General features: G+C 41.6%; 1 protein-coding gene across 8 annotated transcripts in view; it reads left to right on the top strand.

Annotated features, from left to right (window-relative positions):
* Positions 1-21,986, top strand: part of LOC104021777 (potassium voltage-gated channel subfamily A member 1) — a 32,404-nt gene extending 10,418 nt beyond the window's left edge. For 2 of the 8 annotated variants that reach the window (XR_015706749.1, XM_087767046.1), the window contains exons 2-4: positions 15,180-15,335; positions 18,840-18,970; positions 19,407-21,986. The gene's annotated coding sequence lies outside the window, so the exon portion shown is untranslated. Of the gene's footprint in view, positions 1-5,769; positions 5,872-15,179; positions 15,336-18,839; positions 18,971-19,406 lie in introns of those variants that run through there. The other 6 variants (XM_087767051.1, XM_087767050.1, XM_087767048.1 and 3 more) reach the window with 6 other exon arrangements.
* Positions 21,987-25,134: the final 3,148 nt, after the last annotated feature.

Below are 25,134 nucleotides of genomic sequence, written 5' to 3'. Positions count from 1 at the left end.
CTCATTTCTGTGTTTCAGCTACAGTGTGCCATGGAGGCTGTCATTTGCAATCTTGTGGGAAACAGCTTTTAAGCAGCGACGGATAGCTGCATTTTTTAAAAAAAAAACACTCTGTGGTGTTTTCTTCTGTATAGTTTATGTCACCCATTGCAGTCCTTCTCACATGAGTAATGATTTAGACTCAGGATTCCCCAGTCTTCACTGATATTATCTGAGAAGATGCAGATCCAAGATGAAGAGCTGCTTCTGAAAATAGGAGTGATTTGCATTTTTGTCTTCTCTTCCAACTCCAGTTATTTTGTTCTTGGATTACCCTGGATCTTACCCTTTCGATTATTACCTCACTGCTCACTTCCTCCCTTCACTTTTATCACACAGTATATTTGATAGCGATAGCAGTCATTCCTGCAAAGCAGGAAGTGGCAGAGCTGTCCTGCTGCTGTACATAGTAGATGTGATTAGTACCGTAGAATCAGCTTCCTCCCTTCAGTTTCAGATGGATGTGTTGCTAGAGGTGGTTGTGTTAAAATTGACATAGGAGAGCATGTTGCTAGAGAAGCCACCTTGGATGGAAATCTGTAATAATTCCTCTCTCAGGACAGTGGTAATTCTTCTCCATTTTTCTGACAAGGCCAGTTTGGAGATAAGTGGTGTTGAAATATATGGCCTCTTCTGTCAGATCACATCTCCAACCCAGGCCAGGCAGCGGTTGTTTCTGTGTGGTCTGTTTCCTGTAGGTGAGCAGTCCAAAGAAACCTGGCAGCTCTTCTCACAAGAATACAGTTGCATAATAAATACTCATATTCAGGGCTGCAGTTTGTATGAAGACACTGGAGGAATTGGTGCAATTTAAATACACTAGATTGGTAGCACAGCTATCTAAGGGCCTGGGGTGTGTACAGGGATCAGAGGTTGGTAACGTTAAAATTCCTTCCTTTGCATGGCTGCACTTCAGTGGTGGTGTCCTAGCGCTTAGTAGTTCCCCCGGAAAATCTCACAAATCCATACCAGGGTTTTTTTCTCCCTCCAGAGTTAGTAGGGATTAGTTAGATTCTACCATACTTAATTTTCTCAAGCAAGTTCAACAAATTTAAAGCCTCTTCCACCTCCTCTTCCTCTCCCTCCTCCCTGTTTAATTGTAAGTAGAAATACATGTGATGATTGGGGGGAGGGGGCAGCTGAAAATTATTTGAATTATTTAAGCAGTGTAGCCTTATAATTTTTTTCTGTCTTGTTTAAAATGATTTGAAAATCTGAGGGGGTGTAATTGAGGGAAGGCTTTAATGTGAATTTGCAGAGCAGATTTTATGAGTTCTTTAGTTCAGAAAACACTAATTTTCAAGGCAGTGCTGCATAAGAGGCTTACTTAAAGACAAGAAAGGTTAATGTGAAAAGACATGCTGTTGTTATTATTATTTTATTATTATGCAATTAATTCTAGGAATGTTTTAATTAGGAAATATAATCTTTAACGTGCTGAGAAATTCTGGCCATGCAAGAGAACTGATGCAAAGAAATGGTCAGTCTGGAAGGTGACAAAGATTGTCCTGGGAAGGAATACCCTCTAGCTAAAGCTTAGCCACTGTGCTTTGAAGGAGACAACATTCCTCAAGCCAAATAAGAAGCAAAGCGAATAGCAGGAGTCTATAGCTGAGGTATCAGGGCATTTGCCTAAGAAAGGGATGGTGGCTCCCAGTGTTGTTTCTGGATTTCAGCTACTAGGCAAAATACTTACTTACACAATATCGCTCAGGATCATGTTGTAAAAGTCTGCTCAGTGCTTTGAAAGAAAGGATACAGGTACCAGTCTTTAGGAGAGTGTACTAAACTGTGGATCCAAAGCAGACACTGGCATCTTCCTGCAGGCCTGGTGGACTAAGTCCCAGTAAATAGCAAAATTTTCGTCAGTTTCCCATAACACACTTTTCTCACAGCATATCTCTAAATGACCCGTTCCTTGGGTTAAGATGCTAACTTCAGTGGCTCTGATGCCAGTGTGTTGAATATTTAGAGATCCCCCAGACCTCCCTGTGGGCAAGATCTCTGTAGCCAAGGCATTTCAATCTGGATTTCTCTGGACCTGAGAACAGCAATGGTTCTTCAGCGGCCCTGTCTGTCTCTGTGACTCATGAAGCACCAACAGGTGTGCATAGCTTCCTCACATATAGTAGTTGCAACAGGTAGACTATTGCAGTAATGCTAATTATATTATTACTACACAATGGAAAAAAGTAATTTATTATTAGAATCTAATTATTTTTCTAACTTGGTCCGATGATAGTTTTGCTCTGATAGCAGAATCCATTTGACTGCATAACAAAGTGTTCACAAGCTTGTCTTGGTTAGGTTTTGGAGGATTTTTTTTTTTCTTTAAATTTTAGCTGTCGTCTTGACATTCTGAATTGAAACCATTTTAAGCAGGTGCTGGAAGAATACCAGGGGATGTAAGAGTGATGCATACCGATAATAGAGCAGAGGCTGAGGAGCGTAGAATTTTGGAGCATGAGAGAGAAATCCCTCTGGAAGGCTTGGAAACACTGTGCATTTCAAAATGGAATTTGCACTGCTTCTTGCTAGTGGAAAATAGGGCAGGTTCTGTTCTTAAAAAGGAAGCTGGATATTCTACTAAGGAGGAGATATGAATTCTCATAGACATCCTGACTGCATCTATATTAGAAAATGAGATGTGCCCAGGACCATTCTCTGGCACTGAGGCCAATTGGCATGCAACAGCCTGTGTTCATACTGTTAGACTCTCCCTCTAAAATAAGGTGGCCACCGGAGGCAGACTGCCTAATGGGTTCAGTTCCTGGCCTGTGCTGATTCCCAGATTGTGCCTAGGAAGTATTTGGAAGAGAGCTCTCCGGTACAGACTTACAGGTGTGACCAGGAGGCTTTAACAGCATCGTTGATTATGATTATTTGCCTGGGAACATTCCCTCAAACTGTTTAACTGACAAATGTAGATATTGCTTAGTTTCACACTTAGGGCTGAGAAGTATGCCCTGCTTTGATGCTACATGGCATCTCGCCCTCAGGCAATTTCTTGGAGTGTCTTAAAAGTTTTACACATTCCCCCTATTGGTACTTTCTTACCTTACACAATAATGAGTCTCTATTCATTGAGCACAATTATTTCTGCAGAAATCTGTTCTCATCTAATTCTGCTTCCACCTGAGCTCATGTATATGCAACTATACTAAAAGTCACCACACAAAACCCCAACTTCTCTAAGTGCAAATGGAGGAGCATAAGTGACTCTGACAGTGACAGCAGGATATTGTTGCTTTGTTTTTTGACTGACTGATTTTCCTGTTTGCACAGCCCTAGTGTAGGCTATACCTTATGTTTCAGTCACTGCATCTTGTAATTCTGCTTAGGAACTGTGATACAGTTGAAGCCCTGGTGGCCAAGCACATCCCCTGTTCTTGCTATCAGGCAGGCTGCACTAGAAAATAACTGGAAATTTAAAAAAAAAAAAAAAAACAAAAAACAAGGAAGGGGGTGGGGAGACACTCATAACTGCATGCAAAGAAATTCAGGCAGGATGAGACCTGCAAAGATCTCACTGAGGCCAGCTTCCTTCCCAAAGAGATGGTCAGCCTCACCTAAATGATCTTCTGCAGATGTTTGCCTGGCCCGTACCTGATACGGACAAGGCCCTTCTGTGCTGGTCCATGGTGTTTACACTGTGGGTTAAGTTTACTTCTCTTTGCATACATGCTAAAAGGATAATTTGGTCCTAAACTAATTGCAACCTGAAAGGGGAGTAACTAAAGGTCAAAATGAATATGTACTTTCCGAGCATTGTTAGCTTCCAAATGGCTTTGACTTCTCTAAATTCATTCAGATAGCCTCAGAAAAATATGCATGCAAGTAAGGACTGGTAAAAGCATCACCAAGCTTCCCTTACAAAGTATTGGGATTTTGGATGTAATACTGGAAGCAAAACTATTACAAGCATGTATAACTGTATTACCACTTCTAGTGCTGTAGAAACCATGGACCACTCAGCATGGGCAGAAAGTGGACCACCACTAGAATTCTAATGTAACTTCAAGGTGGATGTATATGCCAGCAGTTGCTCTGATGTGGTCCCCAGGGACTGGAGCATTAGTTAAGTTCAGTCAGACTGAGAAGTAAGAGTGTGTGACTAGAAGTAAATTTCCACTTGAAGTCTTTTCTGACACTGTAATTCATGGATCTTGACAGGTCTAACTGCAATAATTTAAGATGTTAATGCTGTCAACCACCCCAACAACTGGGTGAGAAGCAAGTCCCTCTGAAGGGACCACTAAGGACAGATGAACCTATCAATGGGCTTTCATTTTTTAGTTTTGGTACACAGAAGCATCCCATGTGATCTTCCACTGAACGTAGTCATTCCCCTAATGATTCAGTTTTCTCCTTTGTCTCACTCCTCTGACAGAGATTGTCATCCTTCAGTAGGAGTGGCAGGACAAGACTTCAGAGTACTGAAGGCCTGTTTGATGATGGCAAATGTTCTGGACAATAGAACTTACTGGCTGAGGAATTTCTGCTGTGGAGGTGATTTCCTCCAGCACATCACTGGGCAGATGGCTTAGTGTGGGGGTCATGTCTTAGGTGACTATAGCGAAGACCACCAGAACTTGGGGTCTGGAACGCTGAGGTCCACCACCTGGAAAGTCTGATGAAACTTTTTATGTCAGGGCATCAGTGTTTAAAGTCTGTTTCAACAACAAGTAAGGTTAAAAACTCTGTTTATCGTATTTATGTATTATTCAGTATTTAGAGACAGGATACATACTTAAAATGGACATGTAAAAAACACGTAGATTTGCAAGAAAGCAAAAGTATAATTCAAGAGCCAAACACATCTTGGAGGTAAGTGAAAAAAATCATCATTGGAGCCAGTAAGGGGAGGGGGCCTTTCTATTAATTTCCCCTAGAGAGAGAAATTGTAAAGTCATTATTGCAGCATTCATGGACAGAGAAAGATATATTTTAAATATTTCAGGAGCACATGCTGCTCTCTCTTCACTCTGTAATTATGGCTTAGTCCTCCTGAAGTCAACTTCTGTTTCATTCCAGGAATCCTACTCAGATGGACTCGAGGGCTGCAGTCATCTCCTTTGTTTTCCTTGAGTCTTGGCAGACTGAATTAAACAGAGATCTCTCTTACAGTGATAACATGCTCATGGCATGTGCTGTGGGGAGAAGAGAGGGTGGAAACAATATTGCTTATTGCCCAAACTCATCTTGCAAAATGGCAGCATAACATGTCTTGTTTGTCTACACTAATTTCTCAGGCAAAGCAGGTGATGCTGGGAAGGTGTGTGAAGGGTCCAAATTTGGAAGAGAAAATAGTTGGAGACTGATGACTGGAACAAAACGCTCAAGCCAAAATGCTTCCTCCCTGGGGAAGCTCTCCCACAGTCAAATGTAGTGTTGTTTAGCTGTCTGGTTTTAATTCCAGGACTGCAAAGAAAGCATGGCTCTTAAGGCCCTGCCTGGGACTTTTTTTGTCTGCTGTTGGGTAACTAATGCAAACATACAAGGATCAGGCCTGAATAAGAATCTCACATACCATCCATTTCTCATCCCTGAAACCCATCCTATTCCCTTGTCCGATTTTCTAATTGAATTGTCATGGCTGTAAAATCACACTGTTAAATTTCCTCCTGTTATTTTCATAGAGCTCAGAGACAGGAGCCAATGTACATACTTTGAATTTGTTTTCCTTTTTAGAAGGGGCTTGCATTTTGTGGTTTTTTTTTTTTCCCCCAGGCTAATGTACATCTGATGTCAGGCTTCCCAGATGAGAATGGTTAGACTGGCGTTGACATTTTTAGAAATATGTGCGAATGGAAAAATATCCTGGGAGTGCTGCCAATGGCTGATTCTGTAAAGTTTTAGTCCCTGTTGAATAGGAAACATGAGCCAGGTACCTTTACTGAAAAGAAGCCTTACTCATGAAGTATCTCTACTCAGGTGTGTACCATGCATGCCTTCTCAATTTAAGGAAAGGGCAGGAGTGAATTCCAGTAGGCTGTGACTCATTCAGGCGATATTCAATTCCCCTTTCTGACCAGATGATAAACAGCCAATTAGCATCTTTCCCAAAGGGAGGAACAACTACAGCAAAAGATCCTGGCAGAAAATGGATTTTCCAAGGTTTAACTGCAAGGATAACAAACAATGTGGTTCAGACAAATCTCCTGCCTGATTCGTGGCTGTTCCTTCCAGTTTGGTGCTGACGTGACTGGGACAAAACACCGTAGAGCTGAGCTGATTTGCAGTGAATCAAGCCTGCAGCTTTCCATTTCATAGCGAGATGGTAGAATTTGGAGGATGAGTGCTGCTGATTAATGGTGCTATGAATGTCAATAATTTTTATATGCTTTGCAGTATGCTCATTTTAACTGCCTCATCAGAGCAAATGTCTCGTTAACAGATAGGAGGCTTTCACACAGTGCAGGTCAAATGCTGCTCTCCCTTGAAGAGAAGCAGACCACCCTAAATGAACAGGGGGTTGTACAGGGGTTAAACCAGTGCAGGACATGCTCTAAGGGTGCAATATCAGTGCTCGCTGCAAACAGATTGGCTATGTCTATATCCAGGGCTACAGCTGGCTCCCGCTGAGCTGCTGGCTCTGTTGAGTTTGGATCTCAGTACGAGCCTGGAGCCAGGAGCTGGTGCTTTTCACTAAGGCAAAACAGTGCTCAGTGAGTGGCAGCGCCCTGCAGCTCCAGCTGAGCTCAGTGCTGAGCCCAGTCTGCTGACTGGCAGCATCTTGCCTCTGTGAGAAGCGGAAGCTGCTGAGTTGCCCCGTGGGTCAGTGCTCAACAGCAGCAGCAGCTCTCCTTGTGCTTCGGTGGGCATATTGCATGCAGTCGTCCCTCTGCTCTCCCCTGATGAATGGCAGAATGCTCATTTGCAGCACGGTCTTTCATGCCATCGTTCTCCCAACACTATTATCTCTTCTGCAGAGACAGCAGTCTCTTTCTGGTCATCATCTCTCTTCTGTTTACCTTACGCTCACATGTTGACAAGGCTGAATGGATGTGGCGGTGCCTGGTGCTGCATGCACCAGCCCGTGTCCATATTCTGGCCTTGGAAGGGCTCCCTGGGCCGGCTCCTGTTGTGGATGGTTCCCCACACAGGGACACTGGCTTAGTGGTGGCCTTAGCAGAAAATTTAGATACAGCTGTTTTCACACAGGGTTTGCTGGTGGGATTGCTCTGCAACTGCTATGTGGAGCACCACAGAAATAGATTATATCAGCTTTACAGAAAACAGTATGTTGAACTGAACTGGATTCACTCTCATTCTGGAGAAGGGTTTGGTGGTTTCCAAGGAAAACAAAGGTTTTTTTAGTGACTCTTTTGTTCATCAGTAACTTTTGGGCTTGTTGGCTATTTTCAACCAAATTTGGCAAAAGGACACCAGCTGTGAAGAAGAAAATTTTTTTTACGACTTTTGTAAAGGTAGCTGGCTGCATGGCGGAAAGAAAGACCTGAATTAATGCTACTTCTCTTAGGAAAAACCTGTCCTAAATTGTTGCTCTATCAAAACAGGAAAGACATGGTGTATGAAATACACTATCAACACAGGTATGTTCACAGACTTCTCTGAAGTGTAGCAAATACTGATTAGATGGGATTTATAGAATAACAGCGATAAGCAGAGTTGTGCTTAGAAATAAGGCAAATAATGGCTTGCGTATTGAGACAGAGTTCCTTCCTTCCTTCTAGCAGTACTTTCAGAACATTTTTCAGACTTCTAACTTGTTCTAAAGTCTGTTGTAATTGGGGGTCGGGCAGGGAGAGAGAGCCCTCTTGATTTCAGTGAGTTTAGGGTCAGGTTCGTCATGGTCCATCTCATGCCATCCTGGTGTTTTACATGTTGAAGAAACAAAACGTTGAAATTAAAGGTTGTATCCTTTTCTGCTGCATTGCAGTGGTGAGTTGGGAGGGGTAGGAGGAAGAGAAGGAAGAGTTTACAAGAAGACTGGATCTTTACTATTGGACTTTAAATAGAATGGGTTTAAGTAGATTGGCTTGCACGCCCCTTAGCAGCCCTGCAGTACTAGCTGCAGCTCCTTTACTTCCTGGAGCTGAGTAATAGCCCATCCTATTTGCTTTTCTAAGCATAAGGCACTCTGCAAAGAGCTTGTTGATTCTTCCCTACTTGCTAACCAACTATCCATCCATATTATGCCCACTGGTGGCATTTGTGATAAGAGTTTCTGGCCTGATTTGAGAATGGACAGGAAGAAAAGGAAATCACATTACTATGCTGTGTTTAGGACTGGACCTGAAAAGCATAACTGAGCTCTAAACAACTTTCCCAAGGTCACACAGTGCTGGGGTGCAGAAGAGAGGGCACATTTCCTTATGGGGAGGCTAATACCTTAATTTTAAGGACCATGTGGTCACACTTTTTGCCCACATGTTTTACTGTCATAAACTAAAACGAAACTGTAAGGTACACCTAGCCAAAATAACTGTCAATTTACTGCTCTCTAGTAGGATAGCTGTTAGATGCACTTTTCTGTGTTATCTGCAAACATGTTTATCACTCTAATCACTAGACTTTACCCTTCTGGTCTAGCCAATGCAATCTGGTTTATTTACATTCTTATACTGTGTTCATCACTGATTCTGTGGATGAGACTCTTCCCATGATGGCATAAGAAATGTGGCTAATAGCCCTCATCTATTGGTTCTCTCAGCCTCTCCTTGTGAAAGCTGTGAGAAGTGAAGCAGCTGGAGTTTTTAAAAAGAAAATCTAGATACATATGTATTAGCAATATGTGATTTCTGAGAAGAAAGTACATCTTGGAGTTTGTTCTTTATCCTCCAAACTTTGGCCCTATCCTGAAGGAAGTGTTACTTCCTGGTCCCTTATGGTAGGAGGTTTTGCTATGCTTGAGGAAGAAATTCACTTACTGTAACTGCCAACTTGGAGCTCTTAGCTAATTTTTTTTAATACCTTGGGCCAAAGTTCTGTTTCGTCAGTGTTCAATTCTAGGGCCAGTTCTGTTCAATATATTTATCAATTATCTGGATGCAGGAGTTGAATGCACCATTAGCGGATTTGTTGATGATGCCAAACTGGGAGGTGCTGTTGACTCTTTTGTGGGACAAGAGGCCTTGCAGAGGGATCTAGATAGATTGGAGCACTGGGCTATGATTAATGGGATGAAATTTAACAAGAACAAATGCTGGATTCTGCACCTGGGATAGAGTAATGCCGGGCACAAGTATAGATTGGGAGAGGAGTGGCTGGAGAGCAGCCCTGCAGAAAGAGATCTGGGGGTGCTGGTTGACAGCAGGCTCAACATGAGCCAGCAGTGTGCCCTGGCACTCAAGAGGGCAAACCGCATCCTGGGGTGCATCAAACACAGTATAACCAGCCAGTCAAAAGAGATGACTATCCCCCTGTATTCAGCGTTGGTGCGGCCTCACCGTGAGTACTGTGTGCAGTTCTGGGCCCCACGATTTAAGAAGGATGTGAAGGTCCTTGAATGTGTCCAGAGGAGGGCAACAAAGCTGGTGGAAGGGCTGGAAGGCATCTCCTATCAGGAGCGGCCAAGGACTCTGGGTTTGTCTAGTTGGAAGAGGAAGCTGAGGGGCGACCTCATTGCTCTCCACAGCTTCCTGAGGAGGGGAAGTGGAGAGGGAGGTGCAGATCTCTTCTCCCTGGGATCCAGTGCCAGGATGCGTGGCAATGACTCAAAGCTGTGTCACGGGAGGTTCAGACTGGATGTTAGGAAACATTTCTTTACTGAGAGGGTGGTCACACTGGTACAGGCTTCCTAGAGGGGTGGTCGATGCCCCAAGTCTGTCAATGTTTAAGAAGCATTTGGACAATGCCTTTAACAACATGCTTTAAATTTTGGTCGGTCCTGAAGTGGTCAGGCAGTTGCACTAGATGGTCATTGTAGGTCCTTTCCAGCTGAAAATATTCTATTTTCTATTTTTCTATTCTATTTTCTAACGTTATGGATCACCCTGGAGGCAGGACAGTTAAACTTGATTGGTTCACATACAGACAGATCTGTGTGGGGATTAGAAGGCATTTGATCTGCTGGCATTGTTAAGAAAGACTGCAGCATCTTGCCATCAGTATAGTGATGGATTTCGTGTGAAATTTGTTCAAAAACACTGGAAGATGCTCACCAGATCAGACACTAGCAATATTTCTAACTTTATGACATGCAAAAAATACAGTATCTTTAACAAGCCAAAGGTAAACAGGAAGAGCCCCACATTTGAAATCTGATTTTTAAATTAATCTTAGGATGCTGTGAAGTCTGACTCATGATTGTTGAATACTCAGCCTAGCCTATTCTGTCAAAAAGCAGCCTTATTTTGAATGGTAAGAAATGCTGTAGAAGGGCTGCAGAAGAGAGGCAGAGGCCCAAACATTCTGGCCTCATAGCCAGTGAGGACTTCCAAGTTCTAGAAAAACTTTCAGTAAAAGCCTTGTTGATGATTTTGTTTCGCTTTATATTCTTTTATGACTGCGAAATAAATGTAACAGTCTGCTGCAAAACTAACAGAACATAATCTGCCATTTTCTCTTGACAGCTTTGAAATAGTCTGCTGGAATAGCCAAAGAATGGCACGCAGGCAGTTTGCAAAATCATTTTGCATGAAGGGATTTCAAAAAGCTTCCCCAAAATCTACCTACAAGTTATTAACTCACATTTGGGGACCATCTGCCTAGCGGCTTTTCAAAATAATGCTATAAGCATGCAGGCTAAAATCAAGGAATATCTAACAAAAGCATATTTTCCAGAAAAAAAAAGAAAAGCAAATCCCAAATAGTTGAGCCTTACCTTTTGTTATACCCACAGGTAATAAACCATAAGGTATTTGGGAACAGAAGTGTATCTGGGGCATTGCCACAACATATGTATGTTCTGAGAATCATCTTGTAGTTTCTTTTGCAGAATTTTGACCTATTTTGGTGCAGCTACATTTGTTTGGGGAAAATGCAGTGTATGTAACAGAGACATTACTATGGCTCTTCAGACTTTACAACGAGGAATTTACAGTAGTTTTCCTGCTGTAGACAAAGACATTGGAGATAGGGTTTTTCTAAAGCTGTAAGGCTTTATCTTGGGAACACTTGGGAAGTGTAATCTGAATGAACAAAAAGCTAGATCTGAGGTACGATGACTTGAAATGGAGCATACTCCTCTGTGAATAGTCACATTTGGAATAAAGGTTGGCCTGACTCGTGTAACTTAGTCCATTTCAGAATACTAAAACAAATTTAATCTGTATTATTTTAAAGGAGAGTTACTGTGCAGGGACTAACTAGAATAAGCATGGCTATTCCCTAGGTAGACAATCCCCATTTTTAAAAGTCATCTGAGAAGTCAGGAAAGACGCTGAAAGTCATTGGAAAACAGACATGCCATCTCTATAATTTGCTGCATACAAAGAGCACAATTCAACAAGGTGCTGAGCAATATTTTTTTAAGTGCTAAATTCCTTTTGTCATCTGTGGGTGTTGAAGGCAACTGGCATCACCCATGCTGAAGTACAGATGGCATTGAGAATGACCTGTGCTGCTCAATATGCAGATATATCATAGCTCTTATCAAATTTCATGGGTATTGAATGAAGAGTAACTTAATCCTATAAGGTATGAAAAAAACTTTACCATTCTTAGCTGCAAAACACGCTGATGACTGGAACTTGAGCCAGAGAGATGCTTGCTCCACCCTTATTAGATTCAAATTGTGTTTGGACTCTGAAGGCCTATTCCTCTACTGTAGAATTGAATAGAAATTTTGCAACTGGCTTCAGCAGATGTAGGATCAAATAGTGCTGCTACTATCTACTAAAATGCTGCTGCTTTCGGTAAACTTTCCCACTGCTGGCTGGACAGAGTAGCAGTCAGTCTAAGCCTTGTTCTGAACTAGTGAAAAAAATCACAGAAAGCACATGTGGAAAAAGGGTGGGGATGAGATAATTACTATTCACTGTCAGCTCTGAGCCTAAATTATGATTGTCTGCTTCTGTGCTCTCTAGAAAGGCATCACATGGCATTATAAAATGCTGGGTGTCATTGTCAGCAGATAGTTCTTAACCTGGAAAAAATGGAGCTGCAGAAGGTAGAAGGAATTTGAAGCAAATGGAACTTTTGGACTTTCCTTAAGAAAACTTATCTGAGGGGTTACAAGTAACGAACTGATGTTTAAAGGCCTTGTGTAGCATCACAGCATGCCACACTAGTAGTAAGTATTTGCAAAGACAGCTGGAACAGCAATCTGTTCCTTGTTTTTATTGTCTGTAGTTTATAACTCTGGATAATCTGGATATTCCCATAAGTGTCCTGTCGCTTTGGAATCCAGTTACGTTTTTGGCTAGTATGGTTGCATGTGTCACTAAGTTCCATAGCTTAATTACATTTTGTGTAAAAAACTAATTCCTTTTCCTGTTTTTAAATTTCCTGCCTTATATATTAGTCACTGTCCTGGATTTTTTTTTTTTTTTTGAGAACAAAAAGTCCCAGTCTATCTGATTTACCAGGTTCTATATAGCATACATTTTGCCCAGAGTCTTCTTATTTGCATCCTTTATAAGGCAAATAATTCAGTCTTTCCAACAACTTTCAGTTTGACAGTTTATGAAGGCCCTGGATCATGAGCACGTTTCCTGTAAGCCTTCTCATCTGTTCTGAGCTCCAGAATCTAAAGCTGCGCACAGGATCCCAAAAGGGGCTGATCCTCTGATTAATGTAAAGATGATGTGACATTTTCAGCTTCATTCTCTTTTCCACATGCACCCTAGCATCTCTGTAGCTTTGACTGCAGCTTGCATAGTGGTCACAAGCCTTCACTTTGCAGGTAATGAAGGCCATGTCTACACTGGTGGTCTTTCTCAGTAAGTGAAATAGAGCACTGACCCGAAGTGGTGGCAGCCAGGTCTTGTGAATGTTCACTGTGGCAAGTGTCAGACTGATTCAGGTTTAAATGCTGATGTTGAACATTTGGGCTAGCTTCTTTTTAAACAGCTTGTATAGACATACCCAGAGGTGCTCAAGCCCCTTTTCGGAATGTATACACAAACATTTAGATCTCTGTAATACATGCGAGGTTTTTTTCTTTACAAATTATGTGACTTCAAGTTTCACTGGCCATTTTGGTGTGTATTCATCTAGCTCTTTCTCTGAAGGACTTCAAAATTCCTTTTTGTCCCCAACTACTGTAAATAAATTGAGGATTTGCAGGCTACTATATCTCACTGCTACCTTTCCAGCGAAAATGTAAACATTCAGTGAAACAACATCATTGGGGACCCTTGCCTGGTCTTCTCCCATGATTACACTAGATGTGTCACTGACAGTCAACATTCAGCCTTCCTTGAAGCAGGTGCAGACTTCGTTGGAACAAATGACTAATGCATTCACTGGAAGAGTGTCCTTTGAATATGAACTAGAATGTTATGACCTGCTGGGATCTAGCTGTGTTGATCTAGTTGCTTCTGTAGATTTTAGGAGGCCAAGCGAGGCTGCTGAGTGCTTTAAGTTAAGAGGAATGACAGTGAATGATTAAGGACTCTATTGGGCACTGAGTGTGTCCATTAGCCATTCTGAGCGCAATAATCTTATTTCTGAGATGTTCAAGTGTTGTAGTGAAAGTAAAACTGTGTGTCTTGGCTGTGGGTGTGTGGGACTCTCCTGAAACATGCTTTCATCTTTTGCTCTTTTTCAATTTGTGAATGGCCTGGTTCTTTGTACAACTACCAAAGCCGTTAGCAAAACTGCCTTATCAAGCTGTCCTACTAGTTTTGACAGCCTCTGTGAGGCTCAGAGAGACAACACCTCCTACAGGCTCTAGCAACACCTATTGAAGTTATATGCTGTCAGACTCAACATTGCTATGCCAGCCTGAATTTGCCTTTGCAGATAGGCAGCTGGTAGCTGTAGGACCAGGAACCTGACCTGATAACTACGTTATATTGAGGGAGCTGGTATTGTTTCAGCAAACCCCGTGTTTTTCTGATGTGAATGTGCTCCTGGTCTACATTCCCAGTTCACAGAGAAAAAGTCTGCCCTCACAGAACCTGTGTAGATGCAGGAACAGAGGAAAAGTGATGCCTCAGAATGATTGGTCTCAAATTGGTGAAGATATTAGGGCTGATCTAATTAAACTGCATGCATGGAAATGAAAGAGCTAATCTAATGCTTACCATGGCAGTCAAAATGTACAGTCTAGGTAATTGCCAGTATCTGTCTGAAAAACAGTAATCCCAATCCCAATGCAGTTGAAGACACTTGGCACTGTGCCACTGACTTCACAGGGGTCAGAACTGAGCTCAGTGTTCTATTTTAGGCAGAGCACAGTTCAAGAAGAGGACACTGATCTCTGTCAATAACTTAAAACTGAATCCAGTTGCCACAGCATCAGGTAATTTCTCGGGAAAGTTTGTTAGACTTTTCAATATCAGTACTGGGCTTCAGAGGTATATTTGCTGAATTACTCTTTTGATAAAACCGCTTAATAAGCAAGTCTGTTTGCTCTCCATCTGGTGCTGATCTTACTTAAAATACAGTGAGATTGGCAACTAATTCATTCATGGACAGAATAAGTATAAAATTTGCATAAATCAGTTAATACTGGTAAGTCCAAAACTTACTTGTAGTTTCTTGAAAAAACAAACTATCAACCTTCCCTCTTAGGACAGAAACTCTGTGTAAGATGGAGAAATATCTCACACACTTCTGGTGCCAAAATACCGAGTAGTGATGTTTGGTTTTTGCAGATTCCTTTCCTGTTAATTCTTGTTCCAAATATAGTATTATACTTGTCTTGAAACTGATTACACTTCATGTTCAAGGCAAAATTCTGGCACTTTAGAGATTCAGTTTTACCTTTAAGGCTTTAATCTTGCATCAATAAATTTAAGTGCTTTCCAGTGATGCACTGAGCAAGGAACTAACATCCTTCTTTGTTGTTTTCAGTGCCAGATAACATTTATATCCAATGGTGGGCCTCCATTTTCCATGAAGATGCAGTTACAGGGAATGCAGTGTACAGATGTTAGGCAATTTGATCAATGCTATCTGGAAATTATAGTGATTATATATATTTTAGGATTTAGTTTACCTTCTAGGTCCTAACAACTTCTTCTGAATCACTAAAAGAAAATCATGCTAGTTTTATTTTTTTCTAGAATCCCTACTAAAATCTTGTTTAAAATGAGCGTGGAAAATCCACTGGCAGATAAGGATGAAACTTCCCAGGCATAGGATTAAAATGGAATGAGTTCAGAAGAGAAAAGTACATGCATGGCTTTATGGCTTAACAGTGACAAAAGACATTTTTTCAGGTAAGGATGTAAATATTCAAACTAGAAGGCTGTATTGACACACACCAAGAGTCATAAAATCAGAGCTTCACTGACCTTCTCATTGAATGATCAGGAAGGGGAAGGGGGTTGGTCTTGATGTCTCAGGCTATCAGAGATGAATGAAACCTCCTGAAAGCTTGAAGTAGTGAGAAAAAACTGTGGGCTGCTCTATTTGACAGCCAGTTGACCAAAGTCCTTTATGACCCACATTAGAGTTCACCACGTACTGTATTCCCCAACCAATAATTTCTGTTTTCCTTTCTCCATAAACTCCAACCATGTGATTTTTCATGTGAGGTGAAAGGAGGGTAGCACATCAGCATGAGAGACTAGGATCTATAATCAACATTAGACACTCAGGTTCAAGTTCCTCATCAGAATGCTGCCAACTTGGTGTTTGAACTGGCCCTTTCAAGTTCCAAGGGGAATCCAAGGGTTGGATTTCTACCATTGCGCTCTTTTTTTTCTCCACAAGCAATCCCATCCAGTGCCTAACGTATCAAAGAATAGTGTAGGTCTCCTGGCTGCTGCATCTGGGAATGTGGCAAGGCACAGCAATCCTCCCTTTTAATTTCTCTTTTGTGATCTTCTGCTGTACGTTTGATAGTGTTCACTGTTATCTTCTGAAGTCACATTGACCATTCTTTGTATTGTTCTAGCAAGCAACATGCTTAGGCTGATCCAGAAAAAAATTGTACAGTTACCATCCAGGATATGTGCTCTTTCAGCCTACAGTGCCCTTGTGGCCCATCACCAATGTACAAGCAGCTATCACAAAGAGACGTTTCAAGACCATCCTGCTCGATCTTGTAGGAACTGCAAGTTATTGTCTGTTAGAGGTGGTAAAGAGCTCGTCTCCCATCTGACCGAGAAAACCTTTCCCAGAGAACTCTGAATTGAAACAGGCACGTTTCCATGAAAAACGTCTCTTCTGAGGACCTAATATCCTCCAAAGAAAAACCTTGACTGAGAAAGTCCCTTGCTTTGCTCTGTCCCATATACCAGCTGACTACAAGTGAGCACAATGGACTGTGCCCCTGCATCTTCCTTTCCTTGTGTTTGGAGGAGACGAGTGGGAGGAAGGGCAGAGACCCAATACCAACCTCATGTGAATGGAGAGATCCTCTTTACAAGTGGGTTCCCGGCTGTTCTAAGCAATTTCTTTCCTGGCCTTTTGTGCCTCTCAGGTGATAAGACAAAGCTGAAAAGTAAGATATTGTAAGAGTCCCACTTAATTCATACAGTCAGCTTAGAACAGCTGTGGACAAATATAGGTTCAGGACAAGAGACTGCAGCTCAGGACAAACATTACTCTAAAGGACTGCTGATATGAGTTTGACAAGGAAAAACTTGTTGTTCAAGTCAATATTACCAAGGAGCCTGTCTATTGAACAGAAAGCTCACAGCTGCTCGCAGCGGGACACTGCTGCTTTAACAAGATTTTCTCTGGCTGCTCCAATTCCCTTTAGCTTTTTTATTATTATTATTATTTTTATTTTTTGTGTAATCATCTTTCAAACTGTGGCAGCATTTGTTGTCCTGAGGTGCTGACTCTAGTGGAAGAGATTCTAGTGGAAGCTTCTACTGCAGTTTGCACAGGCTTCATTTCAGGTCACTAATCACATCCTCCTCAGGCTCTCCTGAGGCTCTTGCATTGATTGTCCTCCATCTGGAGGAGTTGTCTGAGAGAAATGACATGACTGGTATGTTGAGGTCACATTTCTAGATTGAGGGTGGACTGCGGGAAGCTTCTGCCCTTTGGATTCAGGGAAGACCTGACATTTGAATGTGGCGTGGATGTGCAAGCCTTCAGTCTTTCTTCTCTGTCATGCACATCTGCTGCCCTCCAGGCAGCCAGTTACATTGGGAATGGACAAGAAGAGAGAGCAGAGGATGTGATGGGTGACTTCAGCTGGTGTCACCATCCTGAGCAGCAAAGTGTCTCTGCTGGATTAGGCTCCTTCACCAACAAAAGACTCATTGACTATTCTCTCAGTCACCATCAGAAATCCATGTGAAGGACTTGAGTTGAGGTGACAGGATAGGAATTTTGCAAATTTGAAAAACAAAACAGTCATAGAAATAAAACATGCTTTATGTTTTCCAGTGTTACCTGTATAACCAGATTTGACAAAGCAGAAAAGCAGGAGGCCAGGGAATGTAAAAGCATGAGATGAAGGGCTAGTTGAGATCCTTTGGTACATTTTTCCGTGAAAGCTGAAATAACACAATGGAGCACGAATGATCCTTCTGCTAATCTTACTCCAGAACCAAGCTGACTTCTACCTACCATCTCAGTAAAAAGGCAGATTACTTTGGCTAGATACACGCTAAAGTCCTTGGAGAGCACATTGCTCCAGTACCTATGTGACAGGAATCTTGCCACTGAGTGGAATTCTCATCCCTGAGTTAGGATTTTATTCCCCTTTCCCCACATAAATGCCTTTTTTGGCAAGATGTAGATATTCTGTGGACAAGCCTTCTTTGACTTCTTCCAATGAAGTTCATTTTTTAAAGTGACAGGAAAAAGGGAGAAAACATGACCTTCTAGCCTGAGATTTACTAGTTATTTTCTGGTAAGAGTATTTTTTGAAGAATGATATGGTGTCCAATTGCTGATTCAAAGGTATTGAAGTACTAGCCTAGGGAATATTTGCTTGTTCATATAAAGAGTGAACTCTCTGTGATCTTGGCTTCTGACTGGTTAGAAAGTGCCCTTGGGAAGATGGAGGTGAAAGCTCAGATACAGGCAGACAAAGGAGGGAATTGGGATTCTCGAGCAAGGGCTCTTAATGCTCAACTAGGAGGTAAGAGAAAATAATTATACTTCCTCTGATCACCCTAATTTCTGGGATGTGGTAGAACTTGGGTTCCTAACTAGTGAACACCATGTTACTTCTGGAGGCCATAGCCTAGGCACTTGGGAAACCGAGTCCGCTAAGAAGTATGAGTGCAGGATTACACAGCAGCAGACTGAACTGGGATTTTGGTGTTCTACATTTTGGATCACAGTAGCTGTGCATGCAATTAGTAAGGATTTAAGCATCTAATTCCCCTTGTGATCTGGCCCTCCCATCCCACATGAAGTAACTGTGGTTTGGCCTCATGAAGCATAGATCCTTGATGGTCTGTCTAGTGTGGCACCAAAGACCATATCCCTGAGGTGATAAAGTTAATGAAGAAATGTGTAAGGAACAGCTCTTTTGCTGATGTTGAATTTCATTAACCTGTCTAACAAGAGCCTTTTATCACCTCACCGGGTGAGTCCTGTAATTTTTCTAAAGGCTTGTGCAGTGTCAGCTTTCCACATGACTATCTTGGGACACTTCTGCCACCTTATATCCCATGATATCACCAAGGCTATAAACACAGGAAGAATTGCAACCCTCACAAATACTAATGACAGTTTGCTAAAGAGGCTGCAATAGACAGACCACTTATGTGATAAATTAGTAAGTGATGTTGTCTCTCTTTGTTTTTAAGAGTGACCTAGAGCTCATGCAGTAGCGCTATTCTCCAGATGGCTTTCCACGGCATCGTCTTCCGTAACACACCAGTGAGCCACGAGACTGAGACAGAAATTCCAGTGTGAGGAGGGTGTGAGTCATGAGATGGTGAGTGAAAGAAACAGCAGGATAAAAATAACAGAGCACAGTATGATGCAGAATATTAATCTCTTACTCTGTGTTATCCTAGCTTGTATTACATATACTACTATGTTATACTGTAGATGCTCTCCTGCTCAAAACAGATCTCTCTATGCTACTCTGAAAGATTATGGCTCAGGATGCGAGATTGCAGGGACTTCTAATACTTGTGCCTTTAAGTTGGCTGAAAATTCTTAATCAAGAAGTTCCTGCAATAGAAAATATATAGTAAAGAGTATCAAAATGCAACTTCTGCAACATTCATATTTTTTATATTATATATGAAAACATCAATTTCAGTTAATTTAATATCAATTGAATAAATTTATTTATTCAAAAATTATATCTCTTTTAAAATCCCTCTGTTTTTCCAACCTTCCTTTTTTTCTTCTTCTTCCTTCAGGAGGAGAACAGAAAGAAGAAAAGTATAAAAATACTGTGAAAAATTGACGTGAAATTCAACTTTGATTCTAGCTAACATGAATCAGTAGAAAAAAAGTAGAAAAAGTAGAATCAGTAAAATCAGAAGAAAAGCCAGGTATTTTATTTTGAAATGTGAATCCCTATTTTTCTGCTCAAATCTGCCATTCTGTCCTGGCTGAGCTTCATTCTGAGATCACTCACAACAAAATCAGGAGCCCTTCTAGGGAGCTATCGTTTTCAGCTCAGCTAGTTTGAAGTATCTGAGTAAAGCATCTAACTCAGTCACCTTAACATCTCCTATAATCACTGGAGCAAGACAGTGATCTTCAGAGAGCTATTCAGAGCTTAGGAAGCCTATTACCATGTTATCTTTCAATATTAGACAGGAATCTGGGCATCATAAAGACACCAGGAGCTTTTCCTTTAACTTCAAAGGGTGCCAGCTCTGGCACTGAGTCTTCACTGCAGATTAACACAGAGACGGCTCTTTTGATAGAAACTGTGTCTTTGTTATTTGGGAGTGGGGAGAAATTGTTTGTTTTATTTCACACAGATTTGGTTCAAAATCTTTCAAATGGATTTCACTTTGCTTTTTTTTTTCATGTAAGTCGCCTTCAGGCTTTGTCAGGACTGTGGAAAACTTTGCCAAAACTGGGGAACATAGAAACAAATGACTGGGGAACCTTCTCTGACAAGCACTGAGGTGGCTGCGTGGTCCCTGTGCTGCAGGACTCAGAATGTGAATGACCAATCTTCGTAGGTCTCTGCCTCCTCTTTGCCCTTTCAGGGCTGCCTGATGAAGTGAAGCATTTGCACACACACTGGAAAAAGATGCCATTTAATCATGATCAATTTAAGGTCACTTGATTTAAGGCTGGTGTGTGTGTAAAGTAGTATGGTTTAGGTATGCAGTTATGGTCAGAATACTCCTTGCTCCTTTTCAGACCCTGTTGAGACCAATTTATTTGAGCCCAGTAAGTTGAAACTACTTTGAAAAATCCCTTTTTTCTTCCTTTTTTCCTGTTTTGTCTTACAGAGGCTGCCTGGGAAGCTACTTGGAAATATCTTTTCTGTTTTTTAAATACTGTTCGTAAGCAATCTTCTGTTATTTTTTACATTTATATTTCCATCTATTTAACTTATTCGTGTATATCAAGTCTTTTTATTTTCCAATACGTAAAGAAAAAATCATTTATTTTTGAAGTTATACAAAAATGGAAGTAATTGTAATCATGATTTGATATCCTTGGAACATGCTTTATTTACTATTCAATAGCCACTGTTTTTATTAGGACATTGTTTGAACGTAACTTTAAGCCCAATAAGGTTCCAGGGCTAATCTCCTGGGAGAGGATATTTATGGTCCATATTTTCTGAGAGGGAGATTGGAAGTAGAAAAGGCTTAAGTATTTAGGCCTCGGTTCAACTCTGAAGTCAGGGGAAATCTGTCCGTTGCAAATAGTGACTTGACCAGTTGAAGTAGTCAGTTGCATGGGCAAATGCCCAGCTTGAAGGGATAGTTGCATTCAGTGTACTCATTGCAAGCAGAAACGTAGGCCTTGGATTGTGTATATTACTGCAGGGGAACTGACCTATTTTTCTGGAGAGAAAAAAGCCTGCCATAAAAATCTAATTTGCAAGAACTGTAAGAGTGGAAACAATAGAATTTTTCTCTAGGATATTTGGTTATGCAAACAAATTGATGAAGAAGACATTTCCAGCAGGAAAACCACTGATGGTGCTTGGTGTCACTCAATTAATATTAATGCCTTTGAAAGGAAGGTGAAATAATGGTGCATCTTTCACTTGGTTCTAAGCCATAATTCTGTATCCATTGTAGAGCCTAATAGTTTGCTCTTGATACTTACTATTGCTTTTTGCATTATAGAAGTCTGATTGCTTTCCTCCTGCAGATACTGACCATTAGGAAGACACTGCTATAGAGACTGAAACCAAACTAATTTATTCCTTGTTTTCAAGTCATCTTGGGTTAGAAGTTGCTGAAAAATTTTCTCCTGGATAAATAACTGTGATGTCCCCATCAAGCATATGTGATGGATTTCTTCATTCAAATTGTTGAAAATCTGTTCTACTTGGAGATTTCTGTCATAGAGGAATTGTTCAGCACCATAAACGGAGTGTGCAGGGGTTTTTAATGCTTTGAACTCATTCCCAGGCACAAGAAGACTTTACTACTTCAGATCTTGTTTGGAAATAAATGAGTTCTTGTCATAGATTGGGCGTCTTCTACCATGGTTCTTACATATCAAAATTTCTCATCATTCTGGAAGAAGATTCAAGTATTAGTTCTTTTTCTTTTATTGCCATTCATCTTTGTTTATTTATTTTGTATTCTTGAGATGTGTTACATCTCTAGAGTTTCTGTTTCTACTTTTAGCGTAAAAATGCTGTACATACAAGTCTAGAATGCATCTGAAGAGTAGTCTAATTTTTCATGTGACTTTGACTTGAACATTTTTCTGTTTATGCTTATATTTCTATTTCAAAAATGTGTATTACCTGTATTCTTTATGCCTTTTTCCCATCTATAACTCAATAAAATTTTGTCCCCACTCTGCAGAACCATATCACATGTGCATAAGTGATAAGAGTTTTTGAATAATAATGACTGATAATTGTAAATGGGTTAATCTATCTCCCTTATGAAAGGGAGGCCCTGCTTCACTAACATGGTCTCCTTCTGTGACAAGGTGACCCGCTTAGTGGATGAGGGGAAGGCTGTGGATGTTGTCTACTTGGACTTTAGTAAGGCCTTTGACACTGTCTCCCACAGCATTCTCCTGGAGATGGCTGCTCACGGCTTGGATAAGTGCACTCTGTGCTGGGTTAAAAACTGGCTGGACGGCCGAGCCCAGAGAGTGGTGGTGAACAGAGTCAAATCCAGTTGGCGACCAGTCATGAGTGGTGTTCCCCAGGGCTCAGTACTGGGGCCAGTCCTGTTCAACATCTTCATTGATGATCTGGATGAGGGGATCGAGTGCACCGTCAGTAAGTTTGCAGATGACACCAAGTTGGGTGGAAGTGTCCATCTGCTGGAGGGCAAGAAGGCCCTGCAGAGGGACCTGGACAGGCTGGATCATTGGGCCAGGGCCAGCTGCATGAGATTCAACAAGGCTAAGTGATGGGTCCTGCCCTTGGGTCACAACAACCCCATGCAACACTACAGGCTGGGGGAGGAGTGGCTGGAGAGCTGCCTGGTGGAAAAGGACCTGGGGGTGTTGGTTGACAGCCAGCTGAACATGAGCCAGCAGTGTGCTCAGGTGGCCAAGAGGGCCAATGGCATCCTGGCTTGTATCAGAAATAGTGTGGCCAGCAGGACCAGGGAGGTGATAGTGCCCCTGTACTCAGCACTGGTGAGGCCGCACCTTGAGTACTGTGTTCAGTTTTGGGCCCCTCACTACAAGAAGGACATCGAGGTGCTGGAGCGTGTCCAGAGAAGGGCAACGGAGTTGGTGAAGGGTCTAGAGAACAGGTCATACCAGGAGTGGCTGAGGGAGCTGGGGTTGTTTAGTTTGGAGAAGAGGAGGCTGAAGGGAGACCTTATTGCTCTGTACAACTCCCTGAAAGGAGGTTGTAGCGAGGTGGGGGTCAGTCTCTTCTCCCTAGTAACAAGCGATAGGACGAGAGGAAACGGCCTCAAGCTGTGCCAGGGGAGGTTTAGGTTGGATATTAGGAAAAACTTCTTCACGGAAAGGGTAGTCAGGCCCTGGAACAGGTTGCCCAGGGAAGTGGTTGAGTCTCCATCCCTGGAGGTATTTAAAAGACGGGTAGACGTGGTGCTTAGGGACATGGTTTAGTGGTAGACTTTGCAGTGCTAGGTCAATGGTTGGACTTGATGGTCTTAAGGGTCTTTTCCAATCTTAACGATTCTATGATTCTATTATTCTATATTTATATCTATATCTAATTTATATTACAGCCTGAAATTCTTCTGATGTAGGATTTGAGATGGTGAAAAAATTACCAGTGAGCAGTAAGCTCAGCTCAGGAATAATTCTTCATAAGGCTATTTGTACTTGAAGAGTAGATTTTTCTGTTCCCTAGAGGTGTATGTTCTTTATTTCAGTTCTCACCATGGCTAAGTTTAGAACTGGTATTAGCCATGTGAGTCAATGAAATGTTACCCATTTCATCAGGCTGCATGTGTCTTTTATGTCACTACAGGTCAGGGATAAACACATGACTGCAAGATGTCCTTTGTCACAGAATATGCAAGTTTTTAAGGAGTGCTAGCTTAACCTTTCAAAGCTCCCAGTCATTGTATGATTAAGAAGGAATATAACCTGGGAGATCTGCCACTGGCCTGGAACAGCAAAGGCTTGGGTTATGTTGAATGGCCTAGCATGAGTTTTCTTTGTGAGAGCAGGTATATTAGATGAGTTCCAAGCATATGGCTTTCATTGGAAGTTAACAAATACTAATTTGAGTACGGTACCTAAAATTTCTGTGAGAATCCACATCCTCCTGACTTGTTCATGGACCCTACATTTGAGGCAGTGCACAGACAAAACCAACGTCTTCTGCTGAATGGCTGTTTGGTGAATGAGCCTAGTGAGCAGCAAAGCAGCAGATCCAAGGGATGGAGGTCGTTTTGCTCCACCAATTGAAATTAATGCAAAAGAGAAAAGTTTGTGTGAGGACAGTACTTTCCTTTTTGAACTGAATGCTGTAGGACCTGGCTTTGCCTTTTTTGGCTCTGCCTTTTTTGTCTTTAAGGCAGATTCTCAGCTGGCATGAACTAGCCTGATTTCTTTGACATTAGTGGAGCTCTTCTGATTTATACCCACTGAAAACCTGAGAGCTTAGCTGCATTTAAATGAAACTTGTTTATATGAAGCACAACCTTTTTAAAGGAATTTGTTATTTTTTTTATCCTCTCTAGTAAGAAAAAGAAAAGAGTAACTTGACCTGGGGAATCTGCGGGCTGATGCAAGCCTTAGGCCTTTAACTGGTGGATCTTCACCCTTGTCATGTGGATGTTCAAGTTCTTTACAACTCCCTTGATTTTCTGTGCTTCTCTTTTGTAGTGGGTAGATCTACTGAGGTGCTCAATTCTGGGCTTAACTGTAGCCCTAGCTGACACGAACAGGCTGCACACATGCACAAATGGATGCAGGACTGAGGCTTTAATGAGTAGATTTTTGAGTGTCTGGAAATAGGCTTTGATCTTAGCGTGAACTTATCAAACTCTGTGGGCTATGAGCATTCATAGGCATTGAAATCCCTCAGAGGAAGGACATGAAACCATCCAATGTCTCTTCTGCTTTGTGGAGATTCAGCTTTTCTTGGCATATTTGTTACAAGATGTTCACTGCCAGGAGAAACTTGAGGCGATTGTACAATAGTAGCTTTTTACTGCTGTGATATTTCTTTGGGTCTCCAAAGTTTAGTGAAGTCAATGGGAAATTTTCTATCAGTTTCAGTGTGTTGGGAACATATCCTTGCTGCAAGTAAGGCTCCATCAAATACAGTTATTTACAAAGCATTCAAAGAGGGAAAGACATTTTTCATCCCTGTCCATTTAGTGCTGTATGCCAAGCCTGTGTTCAGGATTTTAAATCATATAAATTGAAAAGTGCCCCATTTAAATAGAATGAAGTCTGAAAAAATCCATTCTGCTACTATGTAGGATATTTGCCACAGGGAAAGGGCAGTAGGACCTCCAATGAGATGTCTGACTGTGAGAG

The sequence above is a fragment of the Nipponia nippon genome, unplaced genomic scaffold (assembly GCF_047370975.1).
Source record: "Nipponia nippon isolate SJK-2023a ecotype South Korea unplaced genomic scaffold, ASM4737097v1 scaffold_3, whole genome shotgun sequence".
NCBI classification, from domain to species: Eukaryota; Metazoa; Chordata; class Aves; order Pelecaniformes; family Threskiornithidae; genus Nipponia; species Nipponia nippon.
The sequence above is the reverse complement of the archived record's forward strand: the minus strand, read 5'-3'. Positions and strand labels throughout refer to the sequence as shown.